Source organism: Mustela putorius, unplaced genomic scaffold, assembly GCF_011764305.1.
Source record: "Mustela putorius furo isolate JIRA1106 unplaced genomic scaffold, ASM1176430v1.1 tig00003845_pilon_pilon_pilon, whole genome shotgun sequence".
Taxonomy (NCBI): Eukaryota; Metazoa; Chordata; class Mammalia; order Carnivora; family Mustelidae; genus Mustela; species Mustela putorius.
Window position 1 is genome coordinate 75,456,667 of NW_025421998.1, and position 12,894 is coordinate 75,469,560.

General features: G+C 33.2%; 1 long non-coding RNA gene across 2 annotated transcripts in view; it reads right to left on the bottom strand.

Annotated features, from left to right (window-relative positions):
* Positions 1–8,305: 8,305 nt before the first annotated feature.
* The window catches only part of LOC101670770, an 86,765-nt gene continuing 82,176 nt past the window's right edge, over positions 8,306–12,894 (bottom strand). For both annotated transcript variants that reach the window (XR_001177718.2, XR_001177719.2), the window contains one exon: positions 8,306–8,424. This is a non-coding gene — a long non-coding RNA (uncharacterized LOC101670770). The remainder of the gene's footprint in view (positions 8,425–12,894) is intronic.

The following is a 12,894-nucleotide window of genomic DNA, read 5'->3' on the forward strand; positions in this document are numbered from 1 at the left end:
GTCCTCCAGCTCCATTCTTCAATATTGTGTTGACTATTCTGAGTTTGCCTACCCATAAAAACGTTAGCATGAGTTTGTTGACGTTAGCATCAGTTTGTTGACATCTACAAAACAACTTGTTGAGATTTTCATTAGGATTGCACTTAATCTATAGATCAAGTTGGGAGGGACTTACATTTTGTAAATATTAAATATCACTACCCATGAATATGGAATATCTCTCCATTTGTTTAGTTCTTCTTTAATTCTTTTCATAAGAGTTTTGTAGTTTTCCTCATATAGCTCTTATACATAATTTATTAATTTATATGTATTTCATTTTTTAGTGCTAATGTAAATAATATTTTATTTTTAAATTGAAATTCCATTTGTTTATTATTGATATACAGGAAAACAAATCACTTTGGTATATTAACCTTGTGTCCTGTAACATTGCTATAATTATTTTTTAGTTCCAAGAATTTTTTTCTCAACTCTTTGGGATTTTATACATAGATAATCATTTCTTCTACAAATAAAAACAATTCTATTTTTTATTTCTCAGTCTGCCTCCTACTTCTTTCTCTTCTTTTATTGAGTTATGTAGGACTTCTAGTAGGGTGTTGAAAATGAATGTTAAGAGGAAATATCTTTGTCTTGTTGCTAATCCTAACAGAAAAACCATTTGGTTTCTCACCATTAAGTGTGATGTTGACTGTATATTTTATAGATGTTCTTTATCAAGTTGAAGAAGTTCCTTTCTATTCATAGTTTGCTGAGAGGTTTTATTGTGAATGGATGTGTGATTTTTGTCAAATACTTTTTCTGTGTCTATGGTTTTGATTATGTGATTTTTCACCTTTAGCCTATTGATGTGACTAATTACACTGATTTTTTAAAAATTAACTTTAATTCCAGTTAGTTAATATACAGTGTAATATTAGTTTCAGGTTACAATATAGTGATTCAACACTTCCACACAACATCTGGTGCTCATCACAACAAAGGCACTCCATAGTCCTCATCATCTATTTAAACAATTCCCCCACCCACCTCCACCCTGGTAACCACCAGTTTGTTCCTTATAGTTAAGTCTGTTTCTTGGCTTGCCTCTCTGTCTTTTCTTTTTCTTTGCTAGTTTGTTGTGTTTCTTAAATTCCACATATGAGTGAAATCATATGGTATTTGTCTTTCTCTGACTCACTTATTTCACTTAACATAATACTCTCTAGGTCACACCCATCTCATTGCAAATGGTGAAATTTTATTCTTTTTTATGGCTGAGTAGTATTTCAATATATATCTCACATCTTTATCCATTTATCAGTTGATGGACACTAGAGCTGTTTCCGTAATTTGGCTCTTGTAGGTAATACTAAATTGCATTGATTTTTTGAATGTTGAACTGGTCTTGCATAACTGGAAGAAATCTCATTTGGTCATGGTGTATAATTTTTATATATTGTTAGGTTTTATTTGCCAGTTTTTTTAAAGGATTTTTAGATCTATGTTCATAGAAGATGTAGGTCCATAGTTTTCTTCTTTTAATGTCAGTCAGGTTTTGGTATTAGCATAATTTTGGTTTCACAGAATGTTGTGTGAACTTTTCCCACCATTTCTATGTTCTGGAGGAAATTGTAAAGAATTGGAACAATATCTTACTTCAAGGTTCAGTAGAATTTACCAGGGAACCCATTTGGGCTAAACCACTGGCTTCTTATTTAACATTGAGGGAAACCTTATTGAAATTCACAGTAGTAATGCTTTGAGGAGCTCACTACTAAGCAATTTCATCATAAACTTTTCCCTCCAAGTTACACAAACAAGTATTTAGGAAAAGTATAAATAAAGGCTAAAGAACTAGCATTCATATCATCTTTATAAACTGGAAAAACTTTGAAATCCATTGATAGAATGCAAGTAGTGCATAAAAACATTTTATATTTTTCTTAGAGAAAATCTACTGGCCACAGAGGAGAGAAAAAGTAGAGATTTGCTTCCTTCACATGATTCTGGTATTTCACATGAGAGATTTTTAGTAATGCAGTATATCATTCAATAAAAAATTTAATCTTCCCATTTCACCACAAATCTCATGATTATAAAAAGATCTTCATTATTTGTTGCCAGTAATGATGTTTTTGGTGGTCTTATACAAAACTCAGTTTCAAGGCCCAGCTCCAAGAGAGCCGTTATATTCCTAAAATTCTCAGTGAAAATTAACCACATATCCTTACTTACTATAGCCTCTGTTGGCAATGCATATTTTTTGGGAGACAGCAATGAAGTTCTTGTAGGTATTATACCCAAAATATGTAGATCTGAAGCAATTTCAATATTCACATGAAAATAAACATTTTAGCAAAAATTCAGGAGAGAGTGGTGTCTATTGCATATTATCATTTATACAAATATATATGTGTATACATACTAAATATGTATAAATATGTCTATATTTGTGTGCATGGGTATATATATATGTATTAAACAAACTTACTATTTATTTTTCTTTCTTTCAATTAAATAATTAAACATAATGAAAGTAGATATAGCCCAAACATCAGATTTTTTGGCCCATCTGCTCCTAAATCCATAATGAACTTTGCATAAGTCAAATAAGATTGATGAAAACATGCTCAATTGGTGTCCAGAATTCAAAGGAGTGAGTCAGCACAGCCAAGTGGAAACAATGGATGGCACAGTTATCAAATGATCTTTAGCTGTTGTTAGGGCCAATGATTTTTTACACAGCCACTAAAAAATTTTCCAGAACATTAAAGATAAGATGTGTATTTAATTAAACAAATGGGCTTTAGGAAACTAAAATTAATAACATGATTGAGAAATATGAAATTTCTTCCAATATGATTGTCATTTCATGCTACAAGGTAATTCCTGGACTGTTAGTAATCTGTTTCCAGAGTGTTTTCTGACTTTGATTCTAAAGATTTCACAGGAGTCTCCTCTAACAAAGATTCACCCATCATACTGAAAGGTAAAAATAAATAGGAAAAATGAATTGATGTTCTATTCTTTGTACAAAGCAATAGTGATGATTAAGATAGAATGGCAGGCTTCACTGGTGGAAAAAATTCCTGTTATTCCAATAAAAATTATTTGCATTTCATTCTGTATGTATTTTTTTTATTCAGTAATCACATTTTTAAAACTTTACAATGATTTACAATCTAAATATTCTTTAGCTTTTTAAAACATTTTAAACAAAAATCATAATTGTTTTTGAAGAACACAGGAATTTTCTATACATTTAAATGAAGATTCTTTCATGTAATGAATATTTTCCTAATGCATCTACCTCCTCAATAGTATTAAAATTTTTTCTTAAAAGTTATGATTATAGAGGCTTTACCTATCTACTCCTAATTCATAAAAGTTTCATTATGTGTGAAAAAGAGAAGGGGGTGGGATTATGGACATTGGGGAGGGTATGTGATTTGGTGAGTGCTGTGAAGTGTGTAAACCTGGTGATTCACAGACCTGTACCCCTGGGGATAAAAATATATGTTTATAAAAATAAAAAATTAATAAAAAAAAAAAAAAAAAAGCCTAACATTTAAAAAACACAAACAAAAAAGTCACAGAAGTTTATTTTTAATTCAATAACATCATGGAAATAAAGACCCAAGAGATTTTTGTTTTAGTTTTAGCCTAGAACAAGTCAACATTTTCTTCTATGAATTAGGCCAAGTTACTTAGCTTCTTTTGGAATCAGGTTTGTTATTTAATGAAGGAATTTCACGTTAAAGTTTCCTTTCAGCTTTAATATTCTATGTAGTATTTCCGATAATGTATTTGTCAGAACCCTAGTCTTGTAAGTTATTCCAACTCAAAATGAGGATTTCATGATTAAATTCATTTGGGAATCCACACACTTCATTTATTCAATGTACATTTCCATAATATTTCTACAATGTGGGATGCCTGGGTAGCTCATTTGGTTAAGCAACTGCCTTCGGCTCAGGTCATAATCCTGGAGTCCCTGGAAGGAGTCCTGCATCGGGCTCCCTGCTAGGCAGGAAGTTTGCTTCTCCCTCTGACCCTCCCCCTTCTCATGCTCTCTCTCTCTTTCAAATAAGTGAATAAATAAATAAATCTTTAAAAATATACACAATGGAATACTATGCAGCCATCAAAAGAAATGAAATCTTGCCATTTGCAACAACATGGATGGAACTAGAGCGTATCATGCTTAGCGAAATAAGTCAAGCAGAGAAAGACAACTATCATATGATCTCCCTGATATGAGGAAGTGGTGATGCAACATGGAGGCTTAAGTGGGTAGAAGAAGAATAAATGAAACAAGATGGGATTGGGAGGGAGACAAACCATAAGTGACTCTTAATCTCATAAAACAAACTGAGGGTTGCCGGGGGGAGGGGGTTTGGGAGAAGGGGGTGGGATTATGGACATTGGGGAGGGTATGTGATTTGGTGAGTGCTGTGAAGTGTGTAAACCTGGTGATTCACAGACCTGTACCCCTGGGGATAAAAATATATGTTTATAAAAAAATAAAAAATTAAAACCCTGAAAAAAATATATATATTTCTACTGTGCAAACTAAGACTGTCTTGAGGAGTCAGTTGATATGTTTTGTCAAGGAGATAGCATTAATCAAGTAATCATGCAAGTAAGTGCTTAAAATAGCAATTATAACATATAATACAGATGGAAGTTACTTGTTATTCTGAGGTTCCTATTAGACTGGACATTCAAATAAGGCTTTCTTGAGGAAGTGACAATTTAACTGAGATTAAATGCATATGTAGTATTTAAGTAGGAAAAGCAGGGCAGAAGATGTATCTAGTGAGTGGAAAATGTGAACAAATGCATAGTGGCAGGAGGGAAATGACACTATAAGACAAATTGCAGATCCATATGATGGAGGCAAAGAACACATCCCAGACTGTAGAACTGATAGAAACCAGACTTTCAAAGCCTTTATGCAGTTCAGATTTTGCTTAATAATGAAGGAGAATCATTCAACAGCAGTTAGGAAATGTTGTAAAGGGCATTCTCGCTGAAATAGATCTGGACAAATACCTGACAGGGTAGTATTTATTATTACACCTATTGCATAACTTATCTATCTGTCGTATAAACTTAGTATCTTAAAATAAGAATGTATTTGTCACATTATATCTTATTATCACCTTTTGTGGATGTATAATTAACATGCATCATTATATTTGTTTTAGGTATGCAACATAATGATTCAACAATTTTAAAGAGTATTCATTGCCCACCATAAGTATAGTCAGCATCTGTTGCCAAACAATGTTTTTACAATCTTATCGACTATATTCCTTATGCTGTACTTTTCATCTACATGATTTATTTTATAACTGGAAGTTTGTACCTCTTAATTTTCTTTATCTATTTCGCCCATCCCCCACCTACCTCCCTTTGGCAACCACTTGTTCTCTATTTAAGAGTTTGTTTTTTCTTCTTTTTTCTTTGTTTTGCTTTTTAAATTTCATATATGAGAAAAATCATATGCTATTTGTCTTTCTCTGACTTACTTCACTTAGCCTTATACCCTCTAGATCCATTCATGTTGTTGCAAATGGCAAGGTTTCATTCTTTTTTATGACTGAATATAAATAATATAATTATGACTGAATATAATATGTATGCTACCTATAGGAGTTAACACATTACACTAGTAACACAGTCACATCACACTAGTAATACATTACACCATAACACAAATTTTATATGTGTGTGTGTGTGTGTGTGTATATATATATATATATGCCACATCTTTGTTATTCACTAATCTATTCTTGGTTGCTTCCATATCTTGACTACTGTAAACAATGCTGGAATAAACATAGGTATATGTGTATCTTTTTGAATTAGTGTTTTTGTTTCCTTGAGTCAATAACCCATAGTAGAATTACTGGATCATATTGTGTTTTTATGGTCAACAATCTGTTTATAGCATAGTTGGGTCTTCCATTGTAAGATCTCATAAAGTTCCAATCAAGGTGTTAGATGGGATTGTGGTATTTATCTGAGGCTCTCTCTCTTACCCTTTGTGTGTATGTTTCTCTGTTATATGAGTGACAAATCTCCTTAACAAAAGTGTCTATCAAGCTTTAAGAAAATGATCAACTTAAATCTAACAGAAAAGTGAGTGAAGCATATGAAAAGACAGAACAGGAAATACAAAGGACTCTTAAACCAATTGAAAGATGATACTCAACTATGCTCAGATTAATAAAAATACATATCAAAATGACACTAATATACTATTTCCCACCTCAGACTGGATAAAAAAAAAATTGGCATTACCTTATCATGGCCAGATTATGTGTTTGTTAACTGCTATAGGTGGCAATTGGGCAATCTTAATCAAAATTATAATGGCAATACTTTTTTACTAGGCAGTTTCATTTTGGTGAAATTATCTCTTAGCTATACTAGCACAGATACAAATAATGCATTATTTTTAGTAGCAATATTTTGAAACAACTTAATATCCAACTCTAAACATAGTTTAAATCAATTGTGTGTATCTATGGAACAGAATCCTATCAAAAAGTGGGCAGAAGACATGAACAGACAATTCTCCAAAGAAGACCTATGAATGGCTAACAGACACATGAAAAAATGTTCATCATCATTAGCCATCAGAGAGATTCAAATCAAAACCACACTGAGATACCAAAATCAACAAGACTGTTAAAATGGCCAAAATCAACAAGACTGTAAACAACAAGTGTTGGAGAGGATGTGGAGAAAGGGAACCCTCTTACACTGTCAGTGGGAATGCAAGTTGGTGCAGCCACTTTGGAAAACAGTGTGGAGATTCCTTAAGAAATTAAAAATAGAGCTACCCTAGGACCCTGCAATTGCACTACTGTGTATTTACTTCAAAGATACAGATGTAGTGAAAAGAAGGGCCATCTGTACCCTAATGTTCATAGTAGCAATGGTCACAGTTGCCAAACTGTGGAAAAAACCAAGATGCCCTTCAACAGATGAATGGATAAGGAAGATATGGTCCATATATGCAATGGAGTATTATGCCTCCATCAGAAAGGATGAATACCCAACTTTTGTATCAACATGGATGGGACTGGAAGAGATTATGCTGAGTGAAATAAGGCAAGCAGAGACAGTCAGTTATTATATGGTTTCACTTACTTGTGGAGCATAAGGAATGACATGGAAGACATTGGGAGATGGAGAGAAGTGAGTGGGGGGAATTGGAGGGGGAGACAAACCATGAGAGACTTTGGACTCTGAGAAACAAACCGAGGGTTTTGGAGGGAGGGGAGGTGGGGGGTTGGGTGAGCCTGGTGGTGGATATTATGGAGGGCATGTATTGCATGGGGCATTGGGTGTGGTGCATCAACAATGAATTTTGGAACACTGAAAAAATTTAAATAAAAAAAAGGAATCCTATAGAACTGTAAAAACAAAACAAAACTAAAGGAAAAATTAAGGTAATTTGGTAAGATTTCTAGGATAGTCTATTAAGTAAAAAGGCAAGATATTTACATCTAATCTGCATATTGTCACACTAATCTTTGTGTAAAATAGGAAAAAAATGTATGTATACACTAGTCTATGCATAAAGAAATTGTGGAAAGTTAAACTATACACTGGTTATACATTTTGATGTTTGTAAATGCATTACCTCTTCATAGTCAAATAGCAAATTTGAATATTGTGAAAATAAGAAGCATCACTGAAAATATTGAATAGGACTGAAAAGTAAAATAAATTGAGAACTGGGGAATCAAATATTTTTACTCTCATTGATGCCCTTAATAAGAGAGCTTATTTTAATTTTCACTGTACACAACAGATCGAAAACTTCTGCATTAATGAAACTCACATTAGAGTTTAATTCAATGTTTTCCAAATTTATTTGGTTATGTATGATTATTCAAATATCATACATTAAGAGGCAAGTAATTTAATCTTTTGTAGAATATATTTTGGAAAAAGATTGCTTTATGACATTAAAGTATTTTTAAGTACTTTTAATTACTTTGTCAGTCATTAATAATTACTGTTTTAAAAGTTCTACTCTCTAGTATACATGTAAGGTATATGTTTTTAATAATTTAATTATAAGTGCTTTTGAAAGGATAACTATACAATTATAACTATTATGAAAAATGGTTTGCAATAGAATGATAATAAAATGAAATTTTTAATACGGGTGAGTTTGAAATTTTTTCAGGCTGAACTAGCAACCTTAATCTTTTGAATAACCTAGATTTTTAATTTGGCATGAAACCATTTCAAGCTGTGTAATGAAACTAATGAGGCTGCTACAACATTGCAAAGCAATAATCAACATATATTTTATTGTTGGAAACTGTATTAAGTCCATGCATGAGGTGAACAAATCAGCTTTTTTCTTTGTGTGCTTCAGAAAGAAGGATGACATGCATTCAGACTGCTTTCCTAAAAAGAAAAAAATACCATTCTAAATATGTTCAATGCCTAGAAAAAGCTCAAAATCATTATTTTCAAACAAATGTAGAACCCTGAGAATCACTCACTATAATGATATCAAAATACAAAAGTACCTTCTCTTCCTACCAATTGGATGTATATATTTATACTTATATATATTTATTTAAATTTATATAAATATTTATATAAATATATAAATGGCACATATCTCCAACCAAGAGATTCCATTCATCAAAGCAGCAAGTCTTTCTACAAAGCAATTATGATCAATGGAAGTAAATATAAATATGTTAGCATAAATAATACATCTAGCAGATGAAAATGAGTTTAGATTTATCCAGGTGATGTGTAATGTCATAAAAAATGATGATTCTCATATGTATGAATTATAGTGGCTTTTCTCCATAATATATAAGCTGAATCAAGAGTTACTCTAAATTATATATTGGGAATTTTCAGAAAATGACAACAAAACTACTTAAAATAGTTCTTTGTACCACTCTACTACGATGATGAGTGAAGTACAGTCAACCAACACAGGGCCATTTGTGCACTGATTCATTAGTATATTCAGCAACCCAGCTTCTTAGATACCCACCTACTTACTGATTTCTTAAATTATAACTGAGTATAATGTGATCTCAGCACTGGCACTACATATATAATTAGTCTACAGCCTTTGCCTTTTAGGAGCTATCATTCTTGTGGGTTATCAGCACTACTAAGTATTCTTACCATGGGAAGTTATAAGGAGGTGCATTACAGAGGTAGTCCTGGGAGCATCTAACTCAAGTCTGGGATCAGAGAATGCTCCTTGAAGTGGTGATACCTGAGCTTAGTCTGACTAGTTTGAGTGGGAGTTAGCCAGGTGAAGCTCTTAGTCAAGTTATTTCAATGCCATGTGCAGAGGTACAGAAATGAGAGAGAGCCAGTTGTGCATAATGAATGACAAAAGTCTATTGTTATTGAAGGAAGAGAAGAGAGGATCAAGATAGGAAAGTAAAAGGGGAGATAGAAATCAATAAAAAGAGTATTTAAATTTGAAGTTTTAGAAATAACTATGAATTAAAAGAGGACTCCAAAGAGAAAAAGAGTAACAGAAATGTTCTAAAAAGTTTTTTTATAAAATAGCACTTATAGCATTTGGAATAAAATGTTATATCTAAATGTGTATATTATTGTCTTCTCAGTCTGAACAATTAAAAGGCAAAGGTACCTGTCTCTGTTGTTAGATTGATACTTTAAGAAAAAAATAGAAAAATAAATGAACAAAATTAAATTGTATCAGTAAAAATGAAAGCCACTGTGTGTAACCAAGAAAAAACATGCATAATCATTAGTTTTGAAGGGGAGGAATTCATACTATATTTAAGAAAACATTTCCATTATTTTAGTTTCGGGATAAAAGAGCCTAAGAAATGTATTTTTGGTTTCCCTTAAAATTTTAAAAATAGTATTACTATTATTTTTAATAGGATATTGTACTCAATTTAATGAACTTCCATGGACATGCTTCTATTGTTTCTCTTGGAAACAAAAAATTATGCCACATAATTCAGAGGCTTTCTAACACTTAAATCACTATTAAATCATACTAATTTGAAGCTACCCATCAAATGTTGTTATTTAAACTAATTTGCTAATCTGACTGTATCTAATTCCTAACCAACATATTTAGAATATGCAGGAAAGAATGTCCAATGGAAAAAAGACAGCCTCTTCAATAAATGGTGCTGGGAAAATTGGACAGCCACATGCAGAAAAATGAAATTGGACCATTTCCTTACACCACACACAAAAATAGACTCAAAATGGATGAAGGACCTCAATGTGAGAAAGGAATCCATCAAAATCCTTGAGGAGAACACAGCCACAGCAACATCTTCCTAGGAACAACGCCAAAGGCAAGGGAAGCAAGGGCAAAAATGAACTTTTGGGATTTCATCAAGATCAAAAGCTTTTGCACAGCAAAGGAAACAGTTAACAAAATCAAAAGACAACTGACAGAATGGGAGAAGATATTTGCAAACGACATATCAGATAAAGGACTAGTGTCCAGAATCTATAAAGAACTTAGCAAACTCAACACCCAAAGAACAAATAATCCAATCAAGAAATGGGCAGAGGACGTGAACAGACATTTCTGCAAAGAAGACATCCAGATGGCCAGCAGACACATGAAAAAGTGCTCCATATCACTCGGCATCAGGGAAATACAAATCAAAACCACAATGAGATATCACCTCACACCAGTCAGAATGGCTAAAATCAACAAGTCAGGAAATGACAGATGCTGGCGAGGATGCGGAGAAAGGGGAACCCTCCTACACTGTTGGTGGGAATGCAAGCTGGTGCAACCCCTCTGGAAAACAGCATGGAGGTTCCTCAAAATGTTGAAAATAGAACTGCCCTATGACCCAGCAATTGCACTACTGGGTATTTACCCTAAAGATACAAACATAGTGATCCAAAGGGGCACGTGCACCCGAATGTTTATAGCAGCAATGTCCACAATAGCCAAACTATGGAAAGAACCTAGATGTCCATCAACAGATGAATGGATCAAGAAGATGTGGTATATATACACAATGTATATGTAGCCATCAAAAGAAATGAAATCTTGCCATTTGCGACAACATGGATGGAACTAGAGCGTATCATGCTTAGCGAAATAAGTCAAGCAGAGAAAGACAACTATCATATGATCTTCCTGATATGAGGAAGTGGTGATGCAACATGGGGGCTTAAGTGGGTAGGAGAAGAATAAATGAAACAAGATGGGATTGGGAGGGAGACAAACCATAAGTGACTCTTAATCTCACAAAACAAACTGAGGGTTTCTGGGGGGAGGGGGTTTGGGAGAAGGGGGTGGGATTATGGACATTGGGGAGGGTATGTGCTTTGGTGAGTGCTGTGAAGTGTGTAAACCTGGTGATTCACAGACCTGTACCCCTGGGGATAAAAATATATGTTTATAAAAAGTAAAAAATTAAAAAAAAATAACTTCTCAAGTATCCTGTAGTCTGCTAGAAGTCATTGAGTCTCTCAGTGCAACTGGCAGGGTTAATGAGAAATTAATTAATCAACTAAACAGCTTTGCTACACTGATTTGCTGGTTGCACTTAAATATGCTATAATTCTTCATTTTCTCTTCCTCCCTCCCTCCTTCCTTTCTTTGTTTTTTTTTTTTTTGTTTTTTTTTTTTTTGGCCAAGCATTATCTAAAGGGGTAAGTCTTGGTAATTAAAATAATAATCTTCTAAATTTTAAACCTATATTCTATGATTTTCTCTATTTGCCACAGAAACATGGATCTAAAATTTGTTTAAAGGATAAATATTTTTATTTTGGAGGATCTAGGAAGTCAATATGTTTCAAGAACACTTGTTTGAAAAAATCAAATTACCAACTTGAAGATATATATTTTAATGCATCATCTGAGGAGCATCAAACATAATTAAAGTATCATAACTTGGAAAGAAAGTCTAAGAAATAAAATGATTGGAATTTTAAGAAAAAGGAATCTTCCCGGATGGCTGAGTGAATCAGTTGGTTGCCTCTGCCTTGGGCTCCTGAGATCTAGTCCTGCTTTGGGCTCCCTGCTCAGCTGAGAGCCTGCTTCTCCTACTCCACCCCCGCCCTTTTTCTTCCCCCTACCCCGCTCCCCTCTCTTTTTAAACAAATAAAATAAAATCTAAAAAAAAAATTGCTTTCTTTAAATAAAAAGGCATCTTCCATTTCCCTGTATTTCTGTCACAAAGAGGCTTAGGAAAGGTCTAACACCGCAAATTTGTAACAACTTGGTTTACTTTAGCATTTCATAATATGGGATAAGTATAAAGTCTAATGTTTTATAGAAAGACTGGATATTAGTAATGCTGTGCTCAGGATTTACTGGTTTGCAATGGAAACTAGAGTGTATATGTCCTGTTGCAATGGGTTGGTCAAATAGATCTCTATGTTAAGTATACAAAATTTATTTGACATAAAATATGTATGTATTTTTTATTTTATTTTATTTTAAAGATTTTATTCATTTATTTGAGAGAGAGAGTATGAGAAGGGGGAGGGTCAGAGGGAGAAGCAGACTCCCTGCCAAGCAGGGAGCCCAATGAGGGACTCCAGGATCATGACCTGAGTCGAAGGCAGTTGCCCAACCAACTGAGCCACCCAGGCGCCCTAAAATATGTATGTATTTTTTAAATAGGCATTTTTGTCAAATTTACTGACAGCAATTCTGACAGATAAATCACTCACTTCTTGGCTCTTCACTTTTTATTATTTTCCTTTGAACGAGTAGTAAATGATTTCAGTTAATTGTATAATTCGCAAGATGTGATATACAAACTGGTACTTTTGCAAACAAAATCAGATTACCAAGAATATGTAGTTTTCAAATGTGCATTTTACCTACTCCCAATAATCTGAATGCCCAAAATATAGAAATTGATTAGCATAT